Source organism: Chiloscyllium plagiosum, chromosome 27, assembly GCF_004010195.1.
Source record: "Chiloscyllium plagiosum isolate BGI_BamShark_2017 chromosome 27, ASM401019v2, whole genome shotgun sequence".
NCBI lineage: Eukaryota > Metazoa > Chordata > Chondrichthyes > Orectolobiformes > Hemiscylliidae > Chiloscyllium > Chiloscyllium plagiosum.
In genome coordinates, this window is record NC_057736.1 from 48,532,806 (window position 1) to 48,548,473 (window position 15,668).

The following is a 15,668-nucleotide window of genomic DNA, read 5'->3' on the forward strand; positions in this document are numbered from 1 at the left end:
TTGGAAGTTCATCCAGCACCACCTCCAGTTCGCTAACGTGGTTCTAGAGGAGCTGACGTTGGGTGCACTTTCAACAAATTAAGTGAACAGGGACACGAGAGGCGAACCGTAACTGCCACGTACTGCAGGAAGGACGTGCAACTGCCCTAACCATGATTACCACTGTTCTACATTCGCAAATTGACCACTGAAAATAATGAAGCACGAAAGAAAACACTTGTCATCTTACCAAACGACGCACAATTTTTGTTTGGTTAGAGGAGGAGGACGGGTGGGAGACATGACCCGAGTAATGTTTCAGTTAAAACAAACACTCAAATTTTTAACGTCGTTAACTCTCCGACAGTCTCCTGCTCGACGCTGCCGCACTTTCTGCTGCTGGAACACCAACAGTGGGACCCGACGCTACAGGTGAGTTTTAAGTTTTTGCTCACATTCCCGAGAGACTTCTGCTTGATGCTCCCACACGTCTTGCTTTTAGAACAACAATTTGCTGCTAATTAAACTGATTCCCCTACGTCCAAATGTAATTGCCGAGTTTTGATGTGAATAACTCTCCTGTATCTTTCCCTGGACCTTACTGTTGCTCATCCTACAGCATCTGTTTCTCCAATTACGAAGCATAGAAAAAACCTTTAAAGGTATAGTTTGCGTCTTTTCACTTCCTGATGTCCTGCCCTGAGCTTCATTTTGGAGAGTGGTGTTTCAGCGGCTTTGAGACGTGATTTTTGCAACTGGTTCTGTGCCTATCCACTGAACGCTTGTCATGTTCACTCTCTGCTGATCATATGTGCACTAACGTGAGCAATCCCCTCAACTATTATTGATTCATACCAGTCTTTCACAAGGAGTTGTGTGGCGTTTGACTTAATTCTGTTTTTAAAAAAGTTAGTAGAAATACGAAGGATAGTTTCCCGGAGGTTGTATTTTAAACTGCTGTGAATAGTCAAGAAGACAAAATGCTTTGGTGACCAATCTCGATGTGTCATGGTCACTGTAGTTACTGCATGAGGGCCTACAACATGATCAACACTTGGGGCAGAGGCTGCCAAGAGGAAAATCACTGAAAAATGGAATGAGGAGTCATAATCAAATCAGCCATGGTCGAAATGAATTTTAGGGCACGCCCAATTGACTCACTCCTGCAACATATTCATATATTTCTGATCGTAACAAGCCAATTCACCTTTTCTCCCACTGCCACTTAGTTGTAGAGATTGAGCCTCTTTTCCTGATCCTGGGTAACAGTATCATGTCGGCTCACTCGACGCCAGATTTCCCTGTGCCCCATTCTTGTGCAGTTGAATATTTGCTTTCAGTTCCTGTATCCCGATCTCGAACAGTGAAATGTTTGCCTTCTGTTCCTGTGTCCAAGTCTCAAGCAGTTCAGCGACTGCCTCCTGTTCCTATGTCACAGTCTTGAGCAGTTGAATGACTGTCTCCTGTATCTGTGTATCAGATTTGTGGAAACAAGTGTCGTCCTCCTGTTCCTGAGTAACAGGCTACAATAGCTGTTTGCTCTCCTTCTGCTCCTGTGGAACGGAATTGAGGGACTGAATGGCCTGTTCACATTCCTGACATCTTCGATTGACTGAAAACCGTTCTCCTGCTTCTGTAAAACATCCTTTAAATCTGAATAATGTAGCTGTGTTCTTTTTTAATGTAAGGAAGTGAGCAAACAAGATGACTCGCTGTATTTTTGTGTGGCAGGTTTGGGAAGCTGAAAGTGTAATAGGCTTCAGAGTCTCAGAGTCATAGAGATGTACAGCATGGAAATACACCCTTCGGTCGAACTCGTCCATGCCGACCAGATAACATATCCTAATCTGTTCACGTTTGCCAGCATTTTGCCTATATCCCTCCAAACCCTTCCTATCCATAGACCAAACAGATGTCTTTTAAATGCAGCAACTGCACCAGTCTCCACGACTTCCCCTGGCAACACACTGCACACATACACATAACAATCCCATTAACATCTTTTCCCTCTCACCCTAAACCTATGCCCTCTCGTTCCGGGCTACTATACACAAGGGAAAAGACTGTCTCTACTTATCCTATCCATGACGCTCAAGATTTTACACACCTCTATTACATCAACCTTCAGCCTCTGATGCTCCAGGGAAAACAGCCCAGCATATCCAGCCTCTCCCTTTCGCTCAAATCCGTCAACCCAGGCAATATAATTGTAAATCTTTTCTGAACCATTCCATGTTTCACATGATCCTATGATATGAAGGAGACCACAACTACACGCAATATTCCAAAAGTGGCCTAACCAATTTTGCTATCGCGACCTGACTCCCAATTCCTATACTCAAATTTATGATCAATAAGGAACACATACCAAATGCATTCTTCACTCTCGTATCAAACTGATATTCTACTTCCAAGGAAATACAAACATGCGCTCCAAGGTCTCTTTGCTCACTAGCACTCTGTTGTACCCTACCATTAAGTGTATAAGTCCTGCTAAGATGTGCTTTTCCAAAATGCAGCACGTCACACTTATCTAAATTAAACTCTCCTGCCACTCCTCAGCCTCTTGGCCAATTTGATAATAATTCCCTTGTACTCTGAGATAACTTTCATCGCTGTCCACTACACCTCCAATTTTGGTATCATCTGCAATCTTACTAAATATACCTCCTATGTTCACATTTAAATTATTTATATAAATGACGAAAGATAGTGGTCCCAGCACCAATTCTTGTGATACTCCACTGGTCACAGGTATCAGTCTGAAAGGCAACCCTCCAGTCCCACACACTATTTTCTACCTTCTGGATAGTTCTGCCTTGAAATGGCTGGTTCCCCCGTGTTCCAAGAGGTGTAACCTTGCTAAACAGTATCCCATGGAAAACCTTGTCGAACGCCTTACTGAATTCCATGTAGATCATGTACACCACTCTTCCCTCATCAAGAGAGTGAATGGCTTCCACCTCTTCATGTATGACACGTTTCAGGGGCTGAATAACCTCCTCTTGCTTCCAAAAATGCTCTCGAATGAATAAATGATCGCCTCCTGTATCTATGCAGCAGAGCCGGGAGGCTCAATAGCGTCCCTGCTTTTCGTACCTCGGCAGTTACAGCATCTGAGTCTGCAAAATGAACAACAAATGGAGCAGACGTTGCAGACAGGGTCGCTCTGAAACCACGGAGTGAGTGTTTGTCTGGGAATAGGGATCTGCTATATCTAACCCGTGTTTTTCAGGAACAGCTTCCCAAGCAATACTTATCCCAGGATCAAAATATAAGATGACCCTTAGGGAACAAGGAGCTTTTCACAGAGCGTTGTCGCCTCCTTCAACACGTTCAGCAGGTTCACACAAGGGGGAGGACGGCGCTGCCAAGTGGTTGTTACGGTCATAATTTCAGTCAGCTTCTAGGAACAGGCACTTTCCAGGAATGAGTAGGTGACATATCCATCATCTCATCGTATGTCGTCATCAATGTCACCATTCGTTCACAGAGGATACATATGGTGGATGAGATGAATACAATATTTTCTCCATCACAAGGGATAGCCGATGTTTTCCCAGTACAGGGGGATTCGCGATGGTGCACATGGTTCAGCAGAGTCCCCATATCAATCGGGAGAGGCAGAGGTACTTATGCAAAACTTAGTCCATTAATCTTGAAGTGTGTACACGCCCAGTGCATTATATTAATTAAGACCCACTGTCCTGGCCTACTGCAGCCACAGCCTCTTCATTCAGAAGCAGGCAGCCACTCTCATCATCTTCAGGTTTCCAAGTGGAAAGATAGCATGACAGTTCGGATAAAGGCGGTCCCGTTGATAGACTTCTCAATGCACTATCCCCATCACCATTTCTCACTGCCAACAACCAAAACAAAATATCCCATGTTTACTGAAAGCAATGTTGCCACTGGGAAATTCAGACAGCAGACCATCAGGGAGATGGAGCAACACGTCTGATGTCTGAATAGGTGATAGTGAGACCTCGTGTGCACACTGTATCACTAACTCCAGTAATCGCTTTCCATTTCAGGAACATACTGTCTTCCAATCTTCCTGAAAACAAAAGGCAGGTGCTATATCATGTTACATTCCACCTTCCAAACAATAATCCATTGATGTTACTGGCTGTATACATTCGCAGCACCTCCACTTTGTCTAGACAATATAATTTCCTTTTTATGTAAGAGTCATCAGCAAACTCAATAGCTGTACATTTTTTCCACTCCTGATCACTGAGATTGATTGTAAATAGTTATGGCCGCAGCACTCGTCACTGTGTCACTGCAGTTAATTTTTGTTCAACTGATAAAATAATAATTTATCAACAATTTCTCGCTGCTCCTGGCTCTGTAAACAGTCCTCACTGTATTCCTGTGTAGCAGCCCTGAAAGGCTGAATGTTCCCTTCCATTTGACGTGTAACAGGTTTGAGAGATTAAAAGATCTACTCCAATTGTTGAGTAACAGCGTCGAATGGCTGGACGGCCTCATTCTGCTCCTGTTTAAACTTTTGACGTGTTGAAGAGCCTGCTTCAGTGTAGGTGCAGGTTTGTTTGTTGCGCAACATTTTGGAAGAATCAATGAACGACCCACTTCTGAGGTTATGATGGAGGAAGGCCACTGATGCTGCAGCTGCAGATAGACCATCATGGCTCATGGATGTGCAGTTTCCATTTGTTCGGTCGGCTGGATGTATGTCTTACATCAAAGGATGTAGTGCCACATTACACAGAGGGCGTTATCTTCAAAATGAGGCTGAGACTTTCCTTCCACCAGGACTCTATGCTGATTGTTCCGACTGATACTTTTCTGGATAGAGCGACCTGTGACATGTGGGTTAATGTGCATGTTTCCGTCTTCATGGTTCCCCTGTCATTTCCCACAGTCTGGCTGCTGTGCACTGAGGCTTCGCCCTGCTCAGTCAGCCGTGGGCCTGTGGAGACATTGAAGTATCTCACCCAGAGTTCGTTCTGTGTCCTTGTGACCCTCAGTGATTCCTCCCATTTGTTTTCAACATTGAGGGCATCTGAGTTATAACCGCGGGGTGGTGCGGAGGGCACACTACCAGGAGATTTCCTTGTCCATCTCTGACCTGTTCCTATGAGATTTCCCGGGTTCTGTAATCAAAGTTGGGGAATTCCAGGATAACTCCTTTCCTGATTGCACCCTCCCGTGCCACCACTACTGTTGAGTTTGTCCTGCCAGTGGGATAGGACATAACCGCGGATGGTGTTTGGGGCTTCATGAAACATTAACAATCAAGTTTGAATCTGTGAGTATGTAGGTATCACAGAATACAGGTTACAATATATCAGGGAATAATGGGTTAAAAAGCTGAATGAAAGGCACTCGACCTGAATTTCTTCTATATTCTCAAAACAGACTGAGGAAATAACTGAATACATTGAGGGAAATGGCTACGATTTAATTGCATCAGAAAGACATAGCTTCAGGGTCACCAATATTGGGAACTGAAAACAGAACATTTTACATCCGGGAGTGTTAGACTGAACTGAAAACGAGATGGTGGAAAATAGCTGAATAAGCGTGGACATCTACACAGAAATTAAAGACGATCTTACATCACGTTTTTGAGCTTTATCTTTGTCTTATTAATTTTGTGAACAAAGTGCCAGTTGAGTTGTTTGGGGGAAGTATTCCCACCGTGAGCCTGAGTGGGTCTCACCAAAGTTAGTGGGTAGAAGGGTCTTTCAGATGTAGGTCTTTATGACTCTATCAAATCCTGTACCCGACATCCCCTGGAACATTCTATACTGGACAATCCCCAGAATAATACATTGCCCACATGTCCTGGAACATTCTGTACCCGACATTCGCTTCCAATTTATTTACTCATCATCTCCTGGAGCATTCTACACCCGAAACTACCTAGAATATTACTTCCCTGATTTTATTTGTCAACGGCCGGACGTCAGTGAATTGAGCATAAGATACGATCCTGAGGGAAGGGATCCCGGCCTAGGGACATAGAGACACTGTTCCGAAGTCCCCTCAAGCAGTTAAAGGGGTGAATACGGTTTCCCTGCATTTTCATGTCTTCACAACTCAGGATCGACCACAACTTACACGAAAAGTCAGAAATTTCCAAACTCCGTTTGTTTTCATGGAACTGGGAGAGAATCCTTCAGAAGAGTAACGTTTACACACGAGGTATGAGGAACTTGAAAGAAGTAAACTGTGTCTGTTCTCAACTGATCGAATGTGTTGAGATTGTTGTAAAAACCGTGTGTTCGTAAGAATGTGTCTCTCTGTGTTTGGGGAGGGAGGGTTTCTTGTGTTATGAGACACTTTTTTCATTAATTCAGAGCATCCATTTATTATTTCCCTTCGAATTATTTTAATAAATCCATGAATACAGTGACACACCTAAATATCTCACTGGGCCCTCTGTCAAACTGGTCAATTTCGCTCCAATCTAATGTACAATTTGTTTGTTTTCATTCCTCACAGTTAATATAGTGACGGTCTACGTTCTGCTTCATAAAGATTGTGGATTGTCTCCATGCGTCAGATGTTACCTGGAGGCGATGGCAGTGGCAGATCTACTGGTCATTATCCTCGACCTGATACTGAGACACATTCCCATTGTTTATAGGGAACTGTTTTCTTTTCTGAGGAACATTCCCGTGTGTAATATCCACCCCATCCTGCTTTATACAGCCACTGACTGCTCTGTCTGGTTCACCGTCACTTTCACCTTTGATCGGTTCGTGGCCATTTGTTGCCAGAAGCTGAAAAGTAAATTTTGCAGTGAGAAAAAGGCGGCTGTGGTTCTGGGAGCAGTGACTGCGCTGAGCTGTTTAAAGAACATTTCTTGGTATTTTATGCTTACAGCACGGTATGGGCTGTCCAACGCCCTCTGGTTTTGTGATGTAACACTCGCTGTTTATTTCTCCCATGTCTGGGCCACAATCGAGTTCCTCCATTCTAACCCCAGCTCTCCCATTTCTCCTAATTCTGCTGCTTAATGTTTTCACAGTCAGACACATTTTAGTGACTAGCAGAGCCCGCATGAGACTCCGGGCTCACACCAATGGGGCAGCTCAGTCTGACACAGAAATGAGTAATCGAAACAAATCTCTCGTTTACTATTTGTCATCTCGGCTAATTTCATCCTGTTATGGTCAATGTTAATGGTGTTTTCTATATCGAACCGGATGGCTTATATTGGGTATCAGTCTGTTCACCTACATCCCTTTGTGCGAGAATTGGGCTTCATGCTGCAGCTCCTCAGTTGCTGCACAAACACGGCGATTTATGCAGTGACCCAGACTAAGATCAGACAGCAGGTGAAGAATGTGCTGAAATATCCGTTTATCAAAATCCATCAGTCAATTAAGTACACACATTAATCAATCCATCTGGGATTTAAAAATTTCAGTATAATGTTTCAGCGCTGAAGCTGCCTATCGCTATGGTAATACACTGATGGTAGTGCTAGTTTGTCCACCCTTATCCCAGAAAAGACTTGTAAACACATTTCATTGCTTCTCACAGTTCAGGGGTCAATGAGAAAAGGCACCATCCCATTGACTGAATTGATCACTTCAATTTGTAAACAAAAAGGATTGTATTAAAATATCCCGAGCAGTAGAGTGTACACTATGTTAGTTTGTCTTTGCGTTGAGGAAGCTGAGGTGGGCAGGAGACAGTCGCAGCCCCAAGTTCCTGGTCCTCAGGGACGGGGTGGGTATCGGTGCCTGAGCTCAGGAGTTGGTTTTTAATCACTCTGTCCTGGCTTTCAACTCTGTGTCCCCCAATTCGATCTGGATACTGTACGGTTCATCTGTCACCGTTTATCTTCCTCCCTACATATCTCCCTCCCACAGTCACACTGTCCCTCTGTCTCTCTCTCTCTCCTACTCCCATTTACGATTTATATTTCATTCTCCCTCCCTTTCACTTTTTCCTTCGCTCTCTTTCCGTCTGTACTCCCTCCCTCCCAATCTCCTCTCTTCCTCGAATCCTGTCTCACCTGCCATTGCGAGTGGAGCAGAGGAAGTGTGCGGACATTCAGGCCGATCCTACACGAACAGAGATCGGTGCGGCACTTTAGACGAAAGCTATGTTAACAATATCAGGCTTGGGCCAATAACCATTGTTAGGGGACACAGTAGGTTTGAGCGAGTGAGCATTGGTGGGAGAGACCGAGTGAATGAGTGAGACCGGAGGGGTGGGAATAAGCCATCCCTGGAGAAACAGTGAGTTAACGAGTGAGGTTGGGAGGATGGGATCGAACGAGAGAGAGGGGCAGTAGTGAGTCTGGATGTGAGACAGTGAGCAAACAAGTGATGCCGGAATGGAGGGAGTAAAGAGATAGTGTGTGAAAGCGCTAACAAACAAGCGAACATCATTCCCGAGAGGGAGGGAGGAAGCGAGTCTGGGTGGGATTGAGAGAGCAAACTCGTGAGACCGGGTTGGGACGGAGTGGGCAAGCCTATCTGGGAGAGAGGAAGCAAACGAGTGAGGCGGTGAGGGAGGAACACAAAAAAAGCCTGGGTGGAAGAGTGTGAGCAAACGAACCATGTGGAGAGTGAGGAAGCGAGTGAGCTTGGATGGGCGAGCTCGAGTAAGCCTGGTGGGAGAGACAGTGAGTGATTTACGGGACCAGGAATGAGGACGTAACGAGCCTGGATGTGAGACAGCGAGCAAACAAGTAAACAAAGAAGGACGGAGCAAGCAAGAAAACATTGTAGAGTGCTAACAAACAAGAGATGGGGAGGGAGGGAGAAATCGAACCTGACTGGAAGAGAGCAAATGAGCGTGCGAGATGTGGAGGGCAGGAGATAGCGAGCTTGTGTGGAAGCGAGCCATTGAAGAAGTGAGACCGGGAAGGCGGGAGAGAGCGAACATGGAGGGAGGGAAGTAAGAGAACCTGGGTGGGAGTAAGTGAGTGGAAGAGTTAAACCATGAAGGAAATAAGTATAGAGACAGGGTGGGAGAGAATGAGAAAACGAGTGAGATCAGGAGAGTGGGATGCAGTGAGCCTGGTTTGAAGAGAATGAGTGAAAAATGAGACCAGGAAAACGAGACGGAACGAGACTGGGTTGGAAAGGCCGAGTGGAAGAGTGAGCCCAGGAGGAAGGAAGACAGCAAGAATGGTTGGGGAGAGCGAGTGAACAACTGACATTTTGAGTGAGTTAGAGAACGATCGGGATTGGCAGGGAGGGACCGAGCTTGGGGTGGTTGAGAGACAGCGAGTCTGGGGCTGGTATAAAGGCCGAACAAATGAAATCAAGAGGAAGGGCGGGAGCGAGCCTAAGTGTGGTAATTCAGCAAAAAAGTGAGACCGTGAGGGAGGAAACAAGCAAGAGTGGCTGGGGGATCGTGAGAGAACAAGCGAGATAAAGAGGGAGGAAGCTTGCAAAGCGGGGTGGAACATAGTCAGCAAATAAGTGAGACTGGAAGGAAGGGAGGAAGAGAGCCTGAGTGGGAGAGAGCGAAGGAATGGATTGAATAGGATGGAGGAAGCAAGCGAGGCTTGCATGGTGAGAGAGAGAGCAAATGAGTGTGACAGGGAGGGAGGGATTGACTGAGAGAGACGAGGAGGGAGAGAACAAAAAAGCCTGGTGAGAGAGAATGAGTAGTGAAGTAAGACTGGTTTGGAGTGAGTGACTGAACAAATCAGACCAGGAGGTCAATAACATTTGAACCTGTTTGGGAGACAGTGAGCGAAGGAATGGGATGGGGAGAGAGTGAGCGAGTGAGCCTGACTAGAAGAGAGCGGGTGAACGATAGATACCAGGACGATGGGAGCAAGCATGCCTGGGTGGGAGAGAGTGAGCAATCGACTGAGGCTGGGAGGTACGCAGCGAGCAACTGAAGAAAACCGGAGGGAGAGAGTGAATGAGCCTGGATGGGAGATAATGACTGAGACGAGGAGTGAGGGATCGATCGAAAGGGAGATCAGGACAGAGTGAGAGAGCTGTCACACTCATTTGCTCTCTCTCTCTCACCATGTGTCACTCACTCCCTCCCTCTCGGTCTCACTCGATCACTCGTACCCTCCCACTCAGGCTCACTTGCTTCCTCGCTCCCCATCTCACTGGTTCGATCACTCTCACCCAACAAGGGTCGTTCCCTCCCTCCCTCCGACTCTCACTTGTTTGCTCGGTCTCTCCCACCCAGGCATGTAATAGGAAGAGAGTGAGCAAGGCTCTGTGGGAGAGAACAAGCGAACACGTGGGAGCAGCTGGGAGGGAGAGAGTGTGCCTTGGCGACTGAGAGCATGCAAACGAGTCAGACCAGGAGGGAGGGATGGTGCAAGCCTGCTTGGGAGAGAGCAAATGAACGGGTGACACGGGGAGAGGGGGAGCGAGGGAGCCTGTGTGGGAGAATGCGAGCAAATAGGTGAGACCAAGAGGGAGAGAGCTAGCGATCCTGGGTGAGAGACAACCAGTTAGACTGTGTGGGAGGGAGCAAGTGAGTCTTGCTAGGCGTCAGCAATTGAACAAACCAGACCAGGAGAAAGGGAGTGTGCGAGCCAGTTTGGGAGAGAGTGAACGATCGTGTGTGATGTGGAGGAAGGGAGGGAACGAGCCTGCATGAGAGAGAATGAGCAAACAAGCGAGACCAGGAGGGAGAGAGCGAAATTAGTTGGAAGAGAGCGAGCGAACGAGTCACATCAGGAGGCAGGGTTCGAATCTGGGTGGGAGAGAGCGAACGAGCGAGTGAAACCAGGATGGAGGGAGGGAGAGTGTGAGCGGGACCGCGAAGTATCAAGTGAGCCTAGGTTGGAGAGACTGAGCGAACGAGTGACATTGGAAGGGAGGAAGCGAGCGGGAGTTTCAGGTTAGTTCCTCCCCCAGGGGCATCTTGGTCCGAACCAATTTTGCCAGGGCTGGCACACAGCGCTTGGAATCGCGAGGGCGTTGATATATACGATTTCACCTGCCAGCTGGATTGTGTTTCAGTCTGGTTCTGGCCATTCAATAGGAAACTACGATATCCTCATTTGCGAATATAAAATCCTAACGTACCTCATTTTTTTTCTGAATCATGTCCACACTGACTGTGTGGAGTTTGCACGTTCTCCCCGTGTCTGCGTGGATTTCCTCCGGGTGCTCCGGTTTCCTCCCACAGTCCAAAGATGTGCAGGGTCAGGTGAATTGGCCATGCTAAATTGCCCGTAGTGTTCGATAACGGGTAAATGTAGGGGTATGGGTGGGTTTCGCTTCGGCGGGTCGGTGTGGACTTGTTGGGCCGAAGGGCCTGTTTCCACACTGTAATGTAATCTAATCTAATGTCAGTGACATCAGAAGGAATTCATAGCAAAAACATAGGATAAAGCAAAGGTGAGTCAGCTTTTCGATTATTTTTCACTCGTGGGCTGTATACCACTTCTGTCAGACAGATGGTAACTTATTTCAACCTTATATCGCAAGCCATTCGTGTTCAGATCACGAGATAATTTTGCTGTCTATACATCTGTATCATTGTTTGAACATATTGAGCAAATTGGGCCGGTTTGTTCGTGTGGTCGGGGCATGCTTCATTCACATTACTCTGATTCGCGGGGTGGCCCCTAATTTAGGATGGTTCAGGCCACTCATCCCCAATATATCGGCTTTGAAGACTGGACGTATCATTTTCAAAATAAGGAAAGGTTTCTAATGAAATGGTCTGCTGGGGAGAATCAGAAAGTGTTAGGGGCTGAGTCGGTATCCTGGAATAAAACCCACTTTATTGTCATCCCCATCCTCAAATAGGATAGGTGTGCCATGCAAAGTCTCAAGATTTTGAGGAATATCTGAATTCTTTTCTTAAAGTGTTGTTGCTTTCACGCTTATGCACATTCCTCAGCCGTCGTGGGCTTCCACTGTTTCTCCAGTTCCCTTTCGTTTTCATCCGGCCATTCGCACTCAGCTTTTAACTTCTCTCAGCTTTGGCGAGTTCCATCTGGTGTACAAAACTTTATAACCCTATCACATGCAGAATTCCTTCAACTGGCCAGGACGGTTTTTTTTTCGTTTACTATCCGCTTTATCTTTCACTTTTTAAAAATTAATAATTAATCAATGCAGCCATGCTTCATGGTAACCCTGAGGCAATGACACAGGTCAATACCAATGTGAAAAGATATAAAACCAATCAACCTGCCAATGATTTCTGGTTTTGTGATTCAGGGCTAATACAATTTGGTAGTTAAAAATAACAATTAGGTGTAACTCAGAGGTGGAAACTGAGACAGCGAATTATACATTTCTGGAGTGATCAATAAAAAGTGGAAAATCATTTATAAACACCATTACAATTACCTGGTTCTAGCCCCATAATTTCAAACCCAGATAAAGTACCTTAAGCGGGTTTGACCAGTCATTGCACATTTACAATGTTAAAAAGCTCTGAAATGACTGCAGCTGCATAAAGACGTTTTGTCCATTCACATGGCAACAAAATACTTCTCATGCACAAATAATGGTCGAATCCAAAGACAGAGATATTAAAAATAAGGTATTAAGTTTTGTTAGTGATTTTCATAATGCAATGTTCAAAAAAAACGTCAATTCTCAGTGACGGAGAGGAATTAATAAAGAATAATACTACAAAAGGCACTCCATAATCACGAATGAGATGCAACAGTCTTAAGATTGAGTGGAGACATACGAGTCCGAAACAAACAAACAAAAAAATTGCCAGTATCATTTTCTGAAAACAATATTGGTCGATTGGGATATTTGAGATCTATCGTTATACTTTCAGCTCCATGTTTGTTAAGTAAACTAAATTCTATAACGCTCATGTAATTCATCCACTCAATCAGCAAATGTTAAAGTCTAAGGTGATTTTTCTCAATGTTACTTCTGGATTATTATTTTTGAAAAAAGAGCAGGCACCTGCTGACGCCAGGGTTTACAGTGCTACTGCGTTTAGTCAAATCTTTGATTAATCCAATGAGATCAAAAATAGGTGAACTTCAAATTTGGCAGTCGCTTGACACAAATTGGGTTTTTATAGCAGGTACATACCAGTGTCTAATCGGAAAGTCATCACCCTCCATATTGAACTGATTCAAATTTAAATAAGGTTGGCTTTCATGTAAACATAAACTGTGACCAGTTAGAAATTAACAGTACAGCGATCACGGTCTGTAAGAAGAAATGGTGGGTTAATATTTCATTAATATTACTTTATCTTCCATGTTTTAATTTCATAATCACACATGGTTAGTTAAAAAAACGTTAAAAAGATACCGCCTTAAATTCCCAAAGTGCAAATTAAATTCAAAACACTCCTGAATCTCGTGCTCCAGTAAATAAATCACAAACATTCAATCACCAACAAACAAATGTGCATTCTAACTAGATCGCAAAGGGTTAAACATTCGGCAAGCTGCAGGGAATCAACGCTGAGTCAGTCTTTTTGTCTCCCAGTCTCTCGCACACACACAAGAACGTTTTCCAACGTTTATTCCGTTCTTCAAAGGCTTTAATACAGTTCCCTCCACCTTCATGTATCCTGGGCAATGCATCGCTCAGCCAGTCCAGATCCTGGGACCCCAGCGAATATATTGCTATTGTCTGACACACTCCCAACTATCTTATAAACGAAAGCATCATTCTTTTTACATGTGGGAGCACTTTGTCCCTGCTATCATCCTCATCCAGGGAGTTCCTGATTCCATCTCCATTTCATCCGATCAGTCTCCTGCTGGTCGCCTTATTGTCCTCCTCTGAACACTCTGTTCTACTTCATTTTGCCACTTCTATGGGTCACTTTTCCTCTGACACCCTTCAATACTCGGTTTCTTGTTGCGAAACTCCTCATACTGTTTTTGGTCGTGTACTGTCCAAAGTAATCTGACTTATTCTTCCAATTACTCCCTTTGTGTTTATGTTTTTTTCCCACTCCCCCTCGTAATATCTTACACTCCTTCTGCCATTCCTTGATTAACCTCTTCACTTCCTCCTTTCTGTGGTGCAGTTTATCCTTATCATTACCGTCTTCAATCCCCGCAATCGAGGTTTCTTTTTGGGACCGTTGTGTATATTCAGAACACCATAATTAAGTATAGATTGGGTAGACTGAGTTCTGTAGGGGTCATGTATCCTGTTCTTTGTGTTTGATTGTGTAATTTCGGGAATACGTTTTGTCTATTTCAATATCTAGACTTCAACCTCGCTGACTTACTCAAGGTAATTTTCACTGTACACTTGACGAAACAAATTGCAAAGTAATGGCCTGACGCTGCCGACTAAAGAATGTTTCGAATGGTCTGGACTAGTCCATGACACTTCCGAGGGATCGTCCCGGATTTTAATCAGAGCGTGGTAGGTGCTAGAGTCATTATTTCAGGTTTTGGTTCGGTTGGGTAGATAGAGCTTGGGATACTAATGGCTCTTTTAGTCCCCAGAATTTTTCTGTATATGGATGCGGTGAATAACAACGAGTTGGAAGAATTAACAGAGAAGCTGCAATTGAAACTGCCTGTTTTTGCGACGAAAGGAGAAATAATTACAGCAGCACCATTGCAATAAACTTGCTGGAGCAACTTTCAGAATCTATAGATTTGGCAAGAATACAATTGGAAATTAAGCAGATTGAGTCAGAGATGAGAGATAAGGAAAAAGGGGTAGAAATAAAACAAGTTCAGTTACAGTTAAAAGCAGAAGGGAGTCAATAAGAGAGAGCAGCAGCAGAACAGAGAGAAAAAGAGACCAGCTGAGAGAAGAGAGAACAGAGAAAGAAGAAGACAGAGCTTTTGAACATGAAAAACTGATACTTAAAAGGAAAGTCAGCTTAAACGGCTGGAGGTTAAGGCTAATGGTAGGCTTACTGAGGAAAAGAGTGAGAATGAGCAAACCTCTGGGAGTCAGAAGCCTCGTACGTAAGTATTCAGGTATGTTCAAGCGTGGTCTAAATTTGGTGAGAAGGTCGTGGGCGCCATTTTCACTTCAATTTAAAAGATGGCTAAACAAATGTAGTGGCCGTGGCAATGTGGGTTTTGTTGATCAAAAAGAGACTTGCATGTAGGGTTAGTGATGTAATCGCAGAACCATTAGAAGAAGTATCTGGGGATTAGAAGGAGGTGAATAAAGCCATTTTAACTGCAGGTAAGTTTGTACCAGAAGCCGGTAGGCAACACTTCAGGAATCTAAGTAGGGACCCAGGTCAAACATACATTGTGTTTGAAAGAATCAAACAGAGTAGTTTCGATAGATGGATAAGAGCTTTAAAGATCCAGATGCCCTGAGAATGGTAATTCTTTTGGAGGAATGAGAATTATTTACTGTCTGAAGTAGTGCAAACTCATGGGAAAGAACACAAATTTATAACAGCAAGATTAGCAGCTGAAGAGGTTGATGATTATGAACTGGTCTATAAAACTCGGTTTAGCAAACAGAAACATCTTCAGCCAATGAGAGATAGTAATTGGGGCAAAGAGACATTCTGATGTGGAAATGGTAAGGTAGGTATCAGTGAAAATCATAATGATTACTTACCAGAGGGTAAGAAAGAATGCCTTGAGGGGGACAAATAAGTTAGAAATCTCCGGTGTTTTCATTGTAATAAAGTGGACCACACGAAATCGCAGTATTAGTGGGCTAGGAGAAAGTCTGATGTACGAAAACCAGACAAGCCTGGAAGTTTTGTATGACTGGTAAAAAGAGGCACAAGGGAAGTTAGACAACTGCCTCAGAGTGTACAAGACGATCAGAGGTCGA